The sequence below is a fragment of the Camarhynchus parvulus genome, chromosome 1 (genome assembly GCF_901933205.1).
Source record: "Camarhynchus parvulus chromosome 1, STF_HiC, whole genome shotgun sequence".
NCBI lineage: Eukaryota > Metazoa > Chordata > Aves > Passeriformes > Thraupidae > Camarhynchus > Camarhynchus parvulus.
In genome coordinates, this window is record NC_044571.1 from 32,326,681 (window position 1) to 32,345,042 (window position 18,362).

Sequence of the window (18,362 nt, forward strand, 5' to 3'; positions counted from 1 at the left end):
ACAGGAACTTCTGGGGTTCTCCATGTGCTCCAGAAACCCCATGGATTTATGGAAGACTTCGTCCAGTCCTGACATGCTGTGAGGAAACCAGGAGTTAGTACAGATCTATAAACATGCTCAGAGGGAGCAATTACTTCTGGCATATGAATGATAGGATCAATATGTACACATTCTGCATAGTCTTTGCCTGTCTGCTAAGTGCATAGGGGAGATTATTTTTAGCAGTGCAAGTTGTTTGCCAAGGTAGATTTCTGTACCTTTGCTGAAGTTACTTCAGCCTGGGAAAGGCCAGGGGAGAGACATCTGGTGGAAGAGCATGGATGAAGAGCAAGTCTGTTTCTAAAAGAGGGAAAAAGTTTGGACCAAGCTTGCAAAGCCAAAAGCTAGGTTAATTAAAATATTTCATGCTGTCACTCAGATGTTCATGGAAGCAAACCAAAATACTTAATATTGCCCTTCAGGGTCAGACCATGCTTTGCTTCGCTTCACTTCTAGCTGCCTCTCCCAGTCATTGTTAAGTGCAAGCCTCCAGCTCACAGGGACATCAAGCTTATTAATCAGATTTCAGATGAGACCATATTATACTGTCTGGGTCCCAGGACTGTCAGGTGTTTTATGCTGAGGACTGAGTCTGATACTTTAGATGGGTCATCCATTTCTGGGCATTCAGTGGAAACTCATCTACAGTTATGCTGATAAGGTTTCACCCAATGACGTACACCACAAGCTGAAAAAAATTAGCCATATTTCATATTAACAGAAAGTATTTTGAACTAAAGTAGAAGTCCACTGAAAGATGTAGCATGAAAGAGGAGAATATTTAAATATACTCTTCCAACAACCACAAGTTAGGAGCAGAGAGACTAATAAGGAGTGCATTAGGCTTCTGCCACATCTACAGGATTTAAACATTAATTTCTTCAAAGTCCTTGAAAAATCTTAAATTGAATCTCCCTGAAAAGTCATACATCAAAGTGACAGAAGTTGAAGGCTACTCTTGTGACTTCAAGCTGAAGTCCATGACTACCATGGACTCAATGACATGAGAAAAGAAGCAAAAAAAGACAAGAGTGACAAAAAACCCAAAAAATAAGAGAAAGAAAAGAGAGGAAAGAGAGGAAGAGAGAGAGAGAGAGAGAGAGAGAGAGAGAGAGAGAGAGAGAGAGAGAGAGAGAGAGAGAGAGAGAGAGAGAGAGAAAGAAAGAAAGGAAGGAAGGAAGGAAAGAAAGAAGGAAGGAAGGAAGGAAGGAAGGAAGGAAGGAAGGAAGGAAGGAAGGAAGGAAGGAAGGAAGGAAGGAAGGAAGGAAGGAAGGAAGGAAGGAAGGAAAGAAGGAAGGAAGGAAGGAAGGAAGGAAGGAAGGAAGGAAGGAAGGAAGGAAGGAAGGAAGGAAGGAAGGAAGGAAGGAAGGAAGGAAGGAAGGAAGGAAGGAAGGAAGGAAGGAAGGAAGGAAGGAAGGAAGGAAGGAAGGAAGGAAGGAAGGAAGGAAGGAAGGAAGGAAGGAAGGAAAGAAGGAAGGAAGGAAGGAAGGAAGGAAGGAAGGAAGGAAGGAAGAAAGAAAGAAAAGAAAAGAAAGAAAGAAAGAAAGAAAGAAAAGAAAGAAAGAAAGAAAGAAAGAAAGAAAGAAAGAAAGAAAGAAAGAAAGAAAGAAAGAAAGAAAGAAAGAAAGAAAGAAAGAAAGAAAGAAAAGAAAGGAAAAAGAAAGAAAGAAAGAAAGGAAAGAAAGAAAGAAAGGAAAGAAAGAAAGAAAGGAAAGAAAGAAAGAAAGGAAAGAAAGAAAGAAAGAAAGAAAGAAAGAAAGAAAGAAAGAAAGGAAAGAAAGAAAGAAAGAAAGAAAGAAAGAAAGAAAAGAAAGAAAGAAAGAAAGAAAGAAAGAAAGAAAGAAAGAAAGAAAGAAAGAAAGAGCGAGCTCTGTCATGTATAAGGAGAACTCAAATATTTGAGGAAAACACAAAACTAATTCCCAAAGCATTGCACATCACAGACAGAGTGACACACACAGAAGTGTCCAGGTTTCTCCCCTATGTTATCCCCATAAGGTTCTCCAAACTGTTCTGTCTTTACCACACTACTCCTTCTTGGGCCAGAGACTGACAGACTGCAGCATATTTCCTCAGATTTAATGTGACCTTCAAGCCATCCTTGCTCTGGTACTTTTGCTAATAAGAAGTGCAGTATGTCTCAAATAAATGATTGCACTGGACAGTGGGGCACACTCTCCACTTTGAAGAACTGACATAAGCATGAAGTTCAGTGTTGCACCATTCACAAGAAACAACTTCTAGACAAAATGACTAAACTTGGATATATATTCAGATTTATTTCTTCAGTTTAGGTTTAAGGAGGTGATTGTATTTTTCTTGGAAAAACCTGAGGGAGTATGCAAGACAAAGAGCTGACCTCCAACTGTTATAAGTTAAAGAGGTTAAAAACCTAAGGATAGCTTCCATCCCAGCTATCAGTGGTGAGAGATACCACCTGCCTTGCTGCATCTCTCTATTCAGTCTCAGGACTCATCTCATTCATGGAGTCTGTAGTTAGTATAGTCCTGAACACATACCCTGTCTGCCCTGAAATTTGAAACCTGTCTCTCCTTTCCTCTGAAAGATATGATTTTTGTCATGCTTCCAAAATTTTGAAGCAAACAAAAGAAGCTCGACCCATTTCTGGGCTTCCTGGCTTATCAGTTAGGACCAGGAGTTGTGATCCTATAGCTCAGCTCTTCTCTGAGCCCCTTCTGATGTCAGCCCCACTTAGTCACTCTTTGCCTTGTCCTATTTCAAATTCCTGTTCCCCCATCCTCCTGTTTCAAATTCCTGCTCTCAACACCGTCAATGATAAAGCAGTAATTCAGTAATTCAACAGGTGTACATCATTAGGGCATCAGAACAGATTTTTTAAAGAAAGAAAAAAGGGAATTTCATAAAACATGTTCAATTTACTTCACAGCTCCTTCTGAACTGAGAGGAAATTATTCCCTATTATTATCATCCTTTTTTTGTTTTGTTTTGTTTTCTTTCACCGCTATAACAAATTAACCTGAAAACCTTTTTCTTCCTCAGAAAGTAATGAAGAAATAAGCAACAGGTTAAGGAGCTATCACTGTATTTTTAAAGACTTCATCTGCTTCAAAATAACAAGAGCCCAGGTCTTCACCATGGGGATGAATAACTGCGGGTGATGCAAAAGACTGCTTAGCTTTTCAAATGCCACTAGAAACAAGAAATCAAATGTGAGCCCTTCCTCACATCCTCTAGAGTTATTGTAGATCTTCTTCTTAAATCGATTTCTTTCTTCTTTGCCTCAGCTGGATGGTTAGATGGTCTCCAGAACACAGTCCAAGGGGCAAGTGAGGTATGGGGGAGGATCCTGCTGTCCCTTCTGCAAGGTGAGTTATTTCCTCTGATGTAGAGGGAGCGTATTTGCTAGCTCACAAAACTCTACACTTTGGTCTTTTTTACTGTTACTGTACAGTAAATCCAGAATACAGAATCCTTAGAGCCCTCCAGGTGCATGTCTTAACTCAGCTAAAGTTTGTCAGGGGTGTTAAGACTGATAAGAAGCCTGAGAGCCTAGGAGTCCCCAGAACTGGGAAGAAGGTCTGGGGCAGAGAAGGCTGACTGCCCAGAGCACAAGACAGTGTTTCTTAGGGTAAGGAGGTGGGAAGGGGGATGTGGAGCTCACAAAAATGGATACCAGGTCAGCCATTTGGTTGCTGAATGAACTGTGTTGTCTGTAATAATGAGGAATATGAGATAAGGATGAGGAAGAGGAGGTAAAGATGAGGAGGTCAATGTGTAGAGAGCATACTTGAGGTGAAACATACTTGATAATTTTAGATTTTGGGCTGACACATGGGAGGAGATGGAGAATTATATCCCCAAACTCTGAGCATTGGTCTTATTCAGTTGTAACATTCAGCTGTGAAATGAATGTTTCAGCAGAGTGTGTGACTTACTGGGTCTGGTGGTGGCCACACCAGGTGGGGACATGGCACCTCTGTTGCTGAGGGGTCACAAACCTGTGTCAAAAAGGACTTTAAATAAAGGAACCTTGAGTTTCTCTTCTGTTTATGGTTTGGTTTTGTTTGTTTGGGTATTTTTTGTTATTATTTTTTAGCTATGAAGTCTTCATGTGAAACCACTGTAAAATTTTTTTGAAATGATGCTGTTTTTGCAGATGTAATGATTTCAAAGATAAGCAGTGTCAGAATCAGGTATGAATCAGTCTTTGATGACACATGTACTAAATTCCGCCAGTGTCACACCGAAAAGTAGTGTCAGAACATGTAAGGATGCTCTCACATGGCACGCACAGTAGAGGAGAGGTGTTAAATTTGATTATGCAAGCAAAATTTGAGTTTTTCCAGCTCACGAGTGCTTTTTTTTGGCAATGATAGTAGTGTTATTTTAGCTTCATGAGTTCCATGTAAGCCAGTGCTGGAGTTAATGAGAGGCAGTATGTACTGAACTGCATAATGCCATCTATTTTTACTGTGTAACTTTGGAGCACTCATGCCCTTTAAACAGTTTATAGATTTTGCTTTGGCTGCATGTTTATAGCTCAGTCTTTCACATGTTTGAATTCAACCTCTACAAAGTCTATCTATATACAGAGTTTTGCTAGTATGTAAGTAAGCTCATTGTAGATAGGTGTAACAACACATTGTTTAATCAACTTCCTCAAGTAAACTATAAATGGAACTCTGCTTACTTGTTTGTATAGAATATATGTGAATGGCATCTGTGTACCTATGCTAAAAACAGACATATGAAGAAAGAGGCCATAGAAGATTTTCTCAAAAAACATGGCTTTGGCATCCTGCTGTCTGCGTTTGTCTATATTGGGAGTGCATGAATGTGGTAACGGTTTTGTTGTTGTTATTGGTTTTTTGTTTGTTTGTTTTTGTTTTTGTTTTTTTTTTTAAATATAGCTAGGTAACTAATTTATCTATTTCCACAGCATTTTGACTTCTAGGAACCATAATTGGTGTTCCATTAGGTGCAGTGCTAGCTTCACTTCAAGTAAATATAGAAAACTCTTTCAGTATGCATCATTAATGACTGCATAGCACACACAAAATCATTCCCCATGAAAGGAAAACAGATGGCTTCTTTATATTTTTACTATTGCACAGAGTAAAATCTTGCAATTGCTTTTATTCAAGAAAAGCTTTTGTGTCCTCTGCAGTAAGATATATTTTAGCCTTTATGGCCTCACAACTTACAAGATAAATAATTACTGGATTTCCATTTATGACTGCAGGTACAAATATTCTCTAGGTACAGATGGGACTGGAGTGTGTTTATGAAACTTATAGATCATCTTTAATCAGGGGTTCCTGAAGTTACCTTCAGATACATAAATAGCTACCATCAGGTGTCCAGGTCTGAACCTAGATTTCTATGAAGAAAACAGAGTAGATAAGGAATGTCTAGAGGGTAAAAAGAAAAGAAGAATGTCACTAAGTTAAATTGTTCTTTGAGAGGAAGTCTACCTCTGAAGATCAGGTACAGTGCCTAGGAAAAGAATGTGAGAACCTTACCAGAGTCCCAATATAGATACAGTCCCTAGCTGAACCCTTCCCTTGTTCTTCCAAGGAGAGTAGCACATATCAGAGGAGAGAGTATCTTGACAAGTGCTTTGGTTAGAAAATATTTTGAGTTCCAGGGGCAACCTGTGTATTTCCTCCAGCTGAGTTAGATGAGAAGTACACAAGCACACATTCAGCCTCACTTTTGATCTCAGAGAAAGTGTATTACCTGCTGATTCTATGGTTTAGCTAGAAATCCATTTTTAGTAGACTTCTGGAAATTTATTTACAGTAAGATTCTTGTGGCTCTAGATAAGGCAGAGCCAGGCTGTTTACCAGCCATTTTCCCAATCTGTGCCAAGCACTGGGATGTGAGGAAGGTGAGGTGGTCACCTTTCCAGCTATAAGTTAGTGATCTCCTCTAAGATGTTTACCTAATCTCCACTGTGAGCCAGCGAGGGCAGAAAAGTGATTCCATCTCCCTGACTCAGACTCTGAGACACTTTGGTGACACAGTGCACATGAACTGAGAAGGGGCACATTAGGTTTTACAAATCTTGGTTAACCTGTTGCAGTCGAGTATTTATTCTTCAGACTGTTGAAGAGCATAAAAATAATAATTTATAAATAACCTTCCTCCCTGACAATAACAACAGTAGCATGAAAATGAAAGGTGGAGATGCTTGGTATCCACCATTGCAAAGCCCTACTCCTCAGGCAGCAGAAGATCCCTTGTGAGGGATGTCTTGTGCAGCCTCTCATTTGGGCACAGGTTTTGCTCTGAAATTAAATTATTTATTCCAGGGAGACAAATGACTGAAAGCATAAGTGCTCTGCATTGAGACTTGCATCATCAATGGCCCAGCTTCTACACCATCCCAACTTCAGCCTAGAGTTTGCTTTGATGTCATTGTGAATGAGGGCATCAAATGCTAAATCTGACCACTCTGATCCCCAAAGAAGAATCATTGCTTTCTTTTGAACAGTGTAACAAAGGCATAACACAATTGGACAATTTATAAAACGTTGGAAAAGGGCACAATGCTTTCACAGCGCTCTATTTGCACTGGACAATTTTTTTGTTCTGTAATTTTTCAAATTCAGATGAAGAGGAAGCTCAGACCATCTGTACTTTAAGGATAACCTGGACAACAGATGTTTCTCTTACATCATGAACATTTTGTTCTCCTCTGTGATTTGTCATCTGTTTTTGGTATTTTTTTGTTTGCTGTTTTCATTTTTTACTACCAAATTCTTGCCCCACTAAGTCTAACTTTTCTTTGAGCTAAATCAACAATGAGTGTAATGAAGTCAGTAGGTCTGTGCTGACATGGAGACAGTATTTTCTCAGTGAAAAAGTCTTCCTAATATTGTCACACACTGCTCTGCAACCATGCAGGAACTGAGGAAACTAGTGAATTTCTGAACCAGCAATTTTAGTATCTAGTTACAAAATGTAGCCATATGGTCATTTTTGTCTTGGTCCTAAGGGTCTGTATATATTTGCATGTTTCCTCCCGAGGGCCACCACAGATGAAGAGCACTTTGGGGACAGAAAACAACAATAGTAACAGCTACACTCATTTCAGCTGGGGGGCCACAGATTCAGACCATTCCCATGGTATTGTTGGGATCTTCCATTTGTTGGGATGTTTATAATTGTCAGGTTATATAAGTGCATGTGTGCAAAAGGGAAAGAGACCTACACAGAGGGAAAATTCTGTTCAATGCCTTAGTAAAAAAAATGTGTTCACTGGAAATCACAACAAATGCTAATTTGCTTCAATGATATTGAATGTTTTCATTCCCTTTGATATAAAAGTAGGTATTTAGGAGCCCAAAATTTATCTGAAAGTGGAATGGTGGCAGTAATATTAAGCAACATCTTTCTTTTTCTGCAAAACATTCTGTTTTTCATCATCCATTCAATCACCCTGCTACTGGATCTGTTTCATTAGCATGACCTGTATCTGCATTGGAAGGCCACTCCAAAATCTTTGTTGAGGTCAGTATAGCCTGGCAATGCCTCCTGACACTGTGTGGATAGTCATGATGACTGCCTGTGACCAAAAGGACCACTTGTTTCCAACTTTTCTTTTTATAGCATGTCCCATTTTCCTCCTTTCTCTCTTTTACATTTGTTTTCTCTCCAATTGCAAGTTGGAGTATTTCTGGTAAAGGTAGGAGCTTGGTAACCCTGCCACTTAAAACAGTTTAGGCTGTTCATGAAATTGAAAATGAATGTGCCTAAAGTTCCTAAAATTCAGAGAAGGTGATTAATGGTAGGTGGTCATCTCCCTCATGCTTCTCAAGCAGTGCTGTGTGCAGCTATGATCTTTATTTGCCTTTCAATCCCAAACAAAATCTCACCACTATGTTATTCCTATTCCTTACATGTGCTTACAAAACGCCTTGGGAGATGCCTGATGGCTCTTCTCAGATGCATAATTGAAGAAAGGGAAACCCTGAGGAAAAAAAGCCCTTAACCATGCTTAACTTTTTGAATTAGATGCTTAGGAGTCTTTGACCCTATGGATGATCTCAGACACATCCCAAACAAGATAAATATTCAGGAAGGCCCTTGAAAGTGTTGGTTTTTTATTCTCCAGCCTTCTTGAATTTCTCTCCTAGCTTAGAGTATTTTGTGTCACATTTCATGCAAGTTGTAATCTCCAAGGGGAGAAAAGCACTTAAGCATGCTGTCAGGCTCTTACTTCAGGCTCTCAGCAATTTTCTCCTTCCTCTGAACACTTGTGTATATGAATGAGACTTATAGATGTTGTCTGACTAAACAAATCAAATCACTAGTTATCTCACAGAAACTCCAGAGGTAGCTTTGCATCCCTGCTCTTCAAAATGTCAGGGTGTCTTTTAAATATTATTGAAAGTCTGTTAGAAATGCCATTCAAGGTGTTGTAGCTTGAAAACAAACACATGAATCTAGGGAAACAATTTTGATAACTTTGTCCTAATTATCTACAGTTAAATAATAAGATCTCAGAAGAGTACATATGAAAATTTGTGAAATAATATATATACACAATTATATTTTTACTTTATGTGCTTGGTATACAAGAACGTAAAGGTATACATATATATAGTATACAAATACTATAGCAATGTAACATAATAGCACATATATTGTTAGAATACACTATTTCTGTAGGAAGGGACTCACAAAGATAATTTATTCCAACTGCCTGACCACTTGAGGGCTGACCAAAAGCTAAAGCACATTAGTTATGTCCAGAGAAATGCTGTGAGGAACAAAATCAAGAGCCTTACTAAAACCCAAAAAACTGCATTCATTGCCTTTCTTTCTTCCACAAGACAGGTGACCTTATCAAAGATGGATATCAAATTAATTAAAGAGGACTTTCTCTTTGTGAACCCATTTTGACTGTGCCAGAGTTCCTAAAGCTCTGTAAATCTAGGAACCCTGAGAAATCTGGGAACTTTAAAGAAAAAATCTGTGTGTGAGCAAGAATATATTAAATCCACCCTAAATCACATTTGGAAAAATAACAGCAAGTTGCTATGTCTTAAGATATCTGTACCTGAAGTAAAATATCATTTGGTGGATAGTCCACAGAGAAGCAAATTGTCGGGGAAAATCATTCACAGAAGAATAAATTTTCTGAAAAGCTATACATTGATGGATGGTATACAAAATGGGTGGCTTATCAAATTAATGAAAACAGGAAACATCTGTGGGAAAACCTGTTAACTTTGTATATGGGTCACATAAATTAATCACACAAGGAATCATCAAAGTTGACATAACTAATGTCTTACGTTATGTGTATCAGACTCCATCACACAGAGATGAATTGTGCCAAAACTGCTTTTTGTCCAAGCTGGGTGTGCAGAATTGTGCATTCTGATATCCCCTACTGTGAACTTTGGAATGTCTGTATCGGATTATTCATTTTAAAAGGAATTAAATTTCTCTTGCTGGTGTTTTGTTTGATATCCCACAAATGACACATCTGTAATTTGCAGGTCACAGAGGGATTCCTTCTACACTACTTTCACAGCTCTTGAAGATCCTATGGAACGAATGAAGTTCTACAGAAATATAAAGGAAGAGTTTGGATCTAAATTTCTTCTTTTCTTTTCTCACTTTCTTTTCTTCCATGTTTTCTAGCCACCACTGAGACAGAGCACATGGTGAAGAAATCTCAAACAGCCTAAGAAATGGTGAGAACAAGCTCTCAACAAGGTGAGAGTGCTTGCAATTCCCCTTGGGTGTCTCTAATTATAATGTACTGTTCATTAAAAATGGCAACAAGAGTTCACTGAGCCTGCATGCTTGTGATTAATTGCAATGTTCTCCTAATCTTTTATTGTTATTTATACTTCTGCCTTCATGCAACTGATTATGCTGTACATTTGCACCATCCAGAGAGTAAAAGGAGTGACACAAAGGGTGAGTTTACATGATGCAATGGAGCCTTGTGGAGATATTTCTGAACTAGTGCTGACCCAGGCTGTGTGCTGGCACAGCCCAGAGATGTACGTCACTAGAAATTCTCATCTCAGAGCTATAAGGAAGCCACATCGAGTGCATAAGCTCTGCCTCAGAAGGATTTGCTACACTCTATGAAGAGCTCTGGAATCACAGTTTTTCTACTTTCAGTTAAGCTCATGCTACTTCCAGTTGGTGAAAAAATTGCAGGCAGCTCAGTGCAGGTCTCTCTCAGGAACACCCTTTGAGTGTTCCTCCTTGTATGTGATGCCTGTATAAATATCAGATACAAGACTTCTGCTAAATCCTTAAGGCTCCTAAACATATCTTTAAAATTACCTATCTCCACTGACTAAGCACTGATGTACATTAAAGAATCTACTGAGAAAAATCCCATAAAAGTCTCTGCAGCTCCCATCATCAGGAGGAACAGAAATTTTGAGTTATCCATGATAACTTGCCTGTAGCAGGATTGTGGCTTGATCCACCTTGAATTTACATTTGTCATTAAATGATTTCTGATTTTCCTTTGATGATTGTAGCTGAGGTAGTAAGCAATTTTAGGTGCCTGTTATTGGATATCCCAACCTGAGACAGATGTCAATAAATTGATTTTTGGAGAAATTTCAAAGCAGCTATGTCTGAAAATGAGTTAGTCCCTCAGGTACACTAGAGTGGATGGCTTGGAGAGGTGCACACTTCATTGAGTAAAAAAGTGGCTGGATGGCTGGGCTCAGAGAGTGTTGGTAAATGGAGTCACATCCAGCTGGTGGCAGGTCACTAGAGGGGTTCCCCAGGGCTCAGTTTTGGGCCCAGCCCTGATTAATATCTTTATCCATGATCTGGATGAGGAGATCAAGAGTACCCTCAGTCACTTAACAGATAACTTTGGATGGGAGTGTTGATTTGCTGGAGGACAGGAAGGCTATGCAGAGGCATCTGGACAGGCTGGACCAATGAACCGAGGCCAATGGTGTGAGGTTCAACAAGGCAAAGTAACAGTCCTGCACCTGGGTCACAAAAACACCATCCAGTACTTCAAGCCTGTGTCTGGAAAGATATTCAGCCAAAAGGACCTGTGAGTGCTGGTTGACAGGACTTGAAAATGAGCCAATGTGTGGCCAGGTGGCCAAGAAGGCCAATGGTGACCTGGCCTGTATCAGCAATGGTGTGGCCAGCAGGAGCAGGGCAGGGATTGTCCCCTGTACTGGGGACTGGTGAGGCCTCACCTCAAATCCTGTGCTCATTTCTGGACCCCTCAGTTCAAGAAGGACTTCAAGGTGCTGGAGCATGTCCAAGGAGGGCAACGGAGTTGGTGAAGGATTTGGAGCACACGTCTTACAAGGAGCAGCTGTTTAGCCTGGAGAAAAGGAGGCTGAGGTGAGATCTTATCACTCTCTACAACCACCTGAAAGAATCTTGTAGCAAGTTGGATGTTGGCCTCTTCTTGAAAGTAGCAAGCAATAGGACAAAAAAAAAATGGCCTCAAGTTGGGTTAAGGGGAGGTTTAGATAAGATATTAGAAAAAGTTTCTTCCCTGAAAGGGTTGTCAGGCCTTGGAACAGACTGCCCAGGGAAGTGGTCCCTGTCCCTGGAAGTATTAAAAAATTTGTAGATGTGGTGCTTAGGGATAAGGTTTAGCGGTGGACATGGCAGAATTAGGGTAATGATTGGACTTGATGACCTTGGAGTCTTTTACAACCTTAATAAATTTATAATTTTATGATTCTATGCATGTGCATAAAAAATTGTGGCACTGACATACCAGCTTAATTTTGGGGGAATTTTTTCAGAGAAGCCCAGACTTTCTGTGTTGATAGAGATCTTTCTTACATCTTCGTCTTCTATTAGTTTTCTGCTTGCTACGCACCTGCTCTGAAACTCTTCTGTTCCTCAGTTTCAAGCTTTTAGTTGTAATTTAATGCTATTTGCACTGCATTGTTGCCCAGAGGCCTAAGTCAACACTGGCAAGGCTCCTACTGTTATGTTAATAACCACTTGGTTTTGTTCTCAGTGAAAGCAATTTGTTCCAACAACTGGGATTCATCCTGCTTTTCTTAGTGAGTACACAAGTACACCCCAGTACAAATATTAAAGGCCTAGATCCTTAAAAATAGAAAGGTAGGAACCAGCAGCATCGCTGCATCCAAGCCAGCAGCTGCAGGATCCATGGAGCAGCTGCCTGGTCCAAACTGCACACCAGACCTGACCCCATCATCACAGACCACTGCTCCTGAGGGCAAATTTACATTTGCTTACTTCTGATTGAGGATTTTGAGCATCCAAGCATCCCCCTGCCAGCTTCAAATATTCAGAATTTTTAGCAGACAATTGTGGAAATTTTGGCCCACTCTGACATGTAAATACTGCAGGAAAAAATCATGCAGATAAGGACTTGCAATATACTGCATTAATTAATACACAGTAATGGGAATTAAGGTTGCAGAGAGCATGCTTGTCTATAATGTACTTGTTCTTCAGTGCAAGAAAAATATGTCCCTAATATTACATGCATTTGTATTTGGCACCTCAAAGATGCATCTCTATAGTGTAAGCTTGGCATTTTGACTGCCTGGGAAATTTCAAAATAAATACCCCCAGACAACAACAAAAAAATGCTACTCACAGGCAACAAAAAGTAGTATGTTAAAATCTATATTTTTAAAATAAGTCTGTAAAATTTTACAGTCATTTGCATTTCAAGTCTGCAATTAGACTTAAAAAAGCCCACAACTGCAGCTGTGACAAGTACTCTGTTATGTGAAAAAAACCCCACGTAAATAATCCTCTTGTCCTTCAGTGACAGCTCTGATGAGAAGGAATTTTAGCATAGCACTCAACAATTGCCTCTTCAAGGTTGTTTTCATGTTTGATACTGTATGAATGGTAAACCAAAAAGAATTGGCATCCAAACAAGATATATATTTAATTCTACAAATTGCTCTTGGTATTGTACGTGACCCTTTACAGAGCATCTTCTCAGGCTTTTAGGATGAGCTGTAGAACATCCCCAGAGCCACAGAGAGGCTTTTCCTGGCACACAGGGTGATATGACATCCATCAGCTCCATCATTATTCAGAAAAAGGGGAGAAGAAAGTTTCTATGGAGGCCATCCATCAGCTCCCCTGGAGCTGGGAGTACAGATCCTCCCAGGAAGTGGAGCACGGGGCAGCCAGGTGTGCAGTGCACTGCTCTGCACTTTGGCTGGTTGTTGCCATTGCCAATAGTTTTCCCTGGTGTTCATTAAGGGTGACATATGTAAGCATTTTTTATACTTAGCTGAGTTGGCCAAAGGAGGTGCTGAGGTTTGACACAGCCCTGCCCAGAGCACCAGGATTAATGAACAGACAAGGACTTCAGTTTTAAACCCCCAAATAATCCAGCATTTGAAGTCTCTTCCTGCCAGCATTAATGCTGATGTTGTAACAGAGTTGTTTAAGGTCTGAGCCTCAAGACCTCATGGAGGAAACATGGCATCTTGGAAAATATCCATTGCCTACATCAGAAGGCAAGTGGACACAGCAGGGAAAAGTGAATTACAGACACAAAAGATGAATAAAATGACGAGCTAAGGACTGGGCAGGGGAAGAGACTGATGATTGTTATTGGGAGAGTGTGTTGGAATGACACAAGAGAGGACATGATAAGGAAGAATAAAAACAGTAGAAACAGTATATAATAATTTTGTCATTTATGATCCATAAAGAGGGTTATTCTATTTTTTTTTTCTGCAAGAGGTGAAAGACTAAGATGGTGGTCAGGGGAGAAAAGCACACAATGTGACTTAAAATAACTGAACTCATTTCAGCTTAGCAAAAGGAAGGTTGAGAAGGATGTGATTTCTCTCTAGAAATATATCAAGAGTAAATGCCAGATGGAGAAGGGCTATTTGAGCTAGAGGGCAATTTTGGCAAAAGAGCAAAAGGGGGAAATCAGCCATAAATACTTTCATCCTGGAGAGCTTTCTACCCATCTGAACAGCAAGGGTGTGCACTGTCCTGTCCTCTCATCTGGTGCCACTGGGGCAACATCTGGGATTTAAAACTAGAGCCTGATCGCTGCATGGAAAAGTATCAGTGACAGGACTGCCTGGCCTTGGCAAGGCAGGATGCTCATAATGCTCAGGTCTTTGGGAAAAGCCAATGAAAATGGAAATGAATTTGCTGCAGCCTTTTTGTTAGCTAGCCGTTATCAATAAGACTGAGTGTACTGAAAATTTCCACAGTTGGCTTCAACCTCACCCAGACAGTCCCCTGAAACTCTTACCTTCATGTTTTACAACCACTTTACAATGGAAAAGAATGCATACCTGTGAAGACAGTGCTTCAGAAGTTAGCAACACATTTTCTTATTACAGCTGAAGCTACTAAATATGCTTTTCAAAATCCTTTGACATGCCAGCCAGTAGTGAACCCCAAATAAATGGCACCTAAATAAATATTAGACAGAAATTCATCCAAAGTTGCTAAATTATTGGCAGCATGAAGGTAGCCCCTCCTTGGAGGTTCTCCTTCATTTTGGTTGTTGTGATTCCTCTGTTCTTTGAACCTGTAGTAACTCACTCTGAGACTGCTGGACTGTCAGGGGGCAGGAAGGAGCATGAGAGCCAGGCAATGTTTTTAGTTTTGTATATAGGAAAGTTTCTGGCCAAAAGTTCTTCACTTCCCAAATTAGAACTGTCCCATAAATTCAGCATGGCTCAACACTGTTAGGTCTCAGTAAACATTTCCTTTCCAACAAAGCACGTAATATGTCTGATTAAACATCAATAACACTTTAAATATTATATCAACATTTTTATTAATAAAGAATAATTAAATACCTATCTGTTGCAGTAGTATGCCAGCCATCTGGAGATGGGGAGAGTTTTCTGACCTGCCAGATGTGCTCTGCTTCCATTTTTTGGTGGTGGTTTGGAGGGTTTTTCATTTAGTTTAGCATTTTGCTGCTAAGGGGCAAGCCTGGGTTTTGTGGACAACAATGGACAAACAAAAACTCAGCCTGGTTGTTTTTCACTTCAACATCAACAATGTATTTGATTAAACTAAAATCACAAAAAATCCTATCCATTCTGTCTATTGCAATTCCTGGTTTCAGTCCACTACTGTATTTTGATCTTTCCTATAGTCATCTTATAGTCTGGAAATTTTTATATCTTGATCTTCATATAGTCAATTAAGATGTAAATTTTCCAGCAGTCTGGTTAATATTAATTTCAGGCGGTATGAAAAACTTGTTGAAACCTCTGAGAGCTTTTCTTTCAACTATAATGGGCTTTGGATCAGAATTCATAATAGCAGTAATTTGCTTGAATCTATTCTAGCTAATGAGTGATTAGCAGATGCTTTTTTCCCCTCTTTACCTAACACTTGATAAACCAGAATCCATGAGGAGCTGTGTACTAAATAATGGTGTGATTTTACAACCCTCATATTGCTTTAGAAAATAGATTTATAAATCATGCACATAAAGGCAATAGATATTGACAAATTCTATGCTATTAAAGAGGTGGCTTGCTGTGCTTTATATGAGCCTCTCAACAATAAAGTGTTACCTGTCATGGGGCACTGGGAAAAATTATCAGGTCTTTATATATATTGGTGTCTCCTTTCTGTTTTCTTTTATTTGAGGTGATTTACATGTCTTTGGTATTTCAGCTCAAATTTCCTATTTTTTAGGATCAAATCCTTATTTAAATGTTGTTAAACAATTGTTCCTTTGTGCAGAAAGAGAGTTATGCAAAGGAATTACTTGCTGTTATTCTCTAAGTCACCTTTCAATCCAAGCAACCTTTCCAAAACTGAAAGATACTGACTATCAGGATTTGTTCTACTCGACCTTTCTTGATATTTAGGCATCTGGCTTTCCAGCTCAAGTAATCAAGATGATAATTAAACCTACATCTTTGTGAATGTCAAAACTGTCATCTGCATTCAGGATGTTACGGGTCTGCAAGAAATCATGATCAAGAGAAATTTAACAGCAGTGAGGTCATTAGCAAATTGTTCCAGCATTGGCTTCACCAAAAACTACCTTGTCAAAGCAAATGAGATACATGGAAGTGTGTTATATTAACTTCCCCTATAGAATACCCAATCAGCGTCGTTATAAAATAACCATATTTGTCAAATAGAACTATCAGCAGTATTTTAAATAATGTCCAAGCAGTAGTTGCAGGTAATGAGTAACCCTTTAGAGTGTTTCACGTCTAATATCTTGCACCATGTCCAGTTGTATATGCATTTATAACACCAATTAATTACTTTCCTGCTGCACATGGGCACTGTATTTTTAGAGAAATCAACAAAAACCCTCTATGGTTCACATTAAAAAATGGAAAATGAAATAGTAATGTCGCAGACATCTTTTCACTAAAAATCCTTTCTTAGGATTTTTTTCCTTCTGAGAAGCTGAGGCCTCAGAAACAAAATGTAAACAATGGTTATCTGCTGCTGTGGAATGCATCAGGTGTGTCTGTGATTGGGCCATCTTGAATGTTTACAATTAATGGCCAACCACAGACCAGACAGCTTGGACTCTCTGTCCGAGCCACAGATCTTTGTTATTCATTCCACTCTATTCTTAGCTAGCCTTCTGAGGAAACCTTTCCTTCTATTTCTTTTTAGTATAGTTATAATGTAATATATATATTATGAAATAATAAATCAAGCCTTCTGAACATGGAGTCAACATTCTCGTCTCTTCCCTCATCCAAGAACCCCAGTGACCACTGTCACATAGTAATTCAAAACTTAATTAATGATGCAGCAGCCTCCAGCTTAGAATAAGACAGAGTCAGGCCTGTTAAGTTCATGCAAAATCATGTCTTGAAATTGTTCCCATTTGCAAATGAAGCCATGTCACAATCTTCTTATCCCCAAACAATCAGAACTAATTTTCCAATAGCCAATGTGGTTCTGAGTTTTCAGCCAAAGCTGTCAACCCACACTCAGCTCTCACTGATACCAAAGGGAGGCAATCATTGCTGGTCATAATATAGGATCACTCACATCCCAGGATGTCTTCTGTCACCTGCACTGAAACCGTTTCTTCCAAAACATTATAAATATAGGCAAGTGTAGGAATTATTTCCATTTCCCTGGCATTATTTCTCTCTCATGCTCCCTATCACATGGAAAATTCAAGCACAGCAACTCCAGCTGCAAAGCAGCATGCAACAGCACTTCTGTGCACAAGTTTCCTCTGCTCAAATCTTTCTTTGGAGATGGTTTTGCAGCTAGTTGAAGAAATGAAGCTAAAAATATTGGCTTGGAATTCCAAATGTGTGCTTTAAATAGCCAGGATGATAGTATGTATTTTCACGTGTTAAAAATAAGGTTCACAAAGATGGAAGGACTAACTGGATACCTCAAATAAATGCGCCATGTGAGATGGAGTGAATTCAGTCCATGTGTCCTCTCCTGTGGCAGGAGAATCGTACAGCTCTGCAGGGCAAAGCGCACGTCCAGTGTGCAACTGTCCAGTAGCACTGGCAAGAAATAGAGTGTAGGGAGAATCCATGCCTTGAAGGCACTCACAGACATGCCTGGCACCCAAAGCCTTTTCATGACAGGAGACTCCCCTCTATCTAAGATGCAGTTAGATGTAGTGCTTTTGTCAGCTCTTTACATCACAGGCAGATGCCTAAAGCACTTGCCCAAAGAGTGCTCTGGGTCATGTTCCCGGATCATTCTCAGCTGAGCTGGAATTTCCATCAAAACTCTCCAGCTGCTCAGCCAAGAAGAAAAACCTTTGTAAGCAAGAGGAGGACACGTGCCTGACTCCAGCCTAGCTCTCAGCCAGCTTGTGTAGGGAGATTTACTGCGCTGGTTCCTGCTCCTGCAGTTGTTTGTGCCTTTCACATTAAATATCTCCAATGGAAAAAAAGATGTACAGATTTTTGCTAGAAATTTAAAATACTTCAGCATTTACCTACATTAGTTGTGTTTTGTACTGCAAACTCTTAAGAGTAGCCGTGGGCAGGAAATTTTGTACCAAATTACTTCTGTCCCTGTAGATTAAATTTATAACTTGAAGCAAAATGTGAGCCTGGGTGAACAGAGAGAGGTTCTTAATTGTCTGACAGCCTGCAAATTCCTCTTTTTCTAGTATTTTTCAAAGGATGGCAAAACAGGGTCCCTAGTAGCAGTGCTGGCATTTTAGGGGAAGGTGTGAAGCAGCAGCTCGTTGTTAGACTAATTATAGCATCTGATCTGTGAGAGACTCTCTAACAAGAAGAGGATTTAATGGTACAGCTGAGCAAGTCAGCACTTGGCAGCACACACCTGCAGGTCTGGGCTCTCAGTAGGGGGTTGGTTAACCCAGGGCAGGGGCAATGCAAACTCTGACCTGTGGTGTGCAG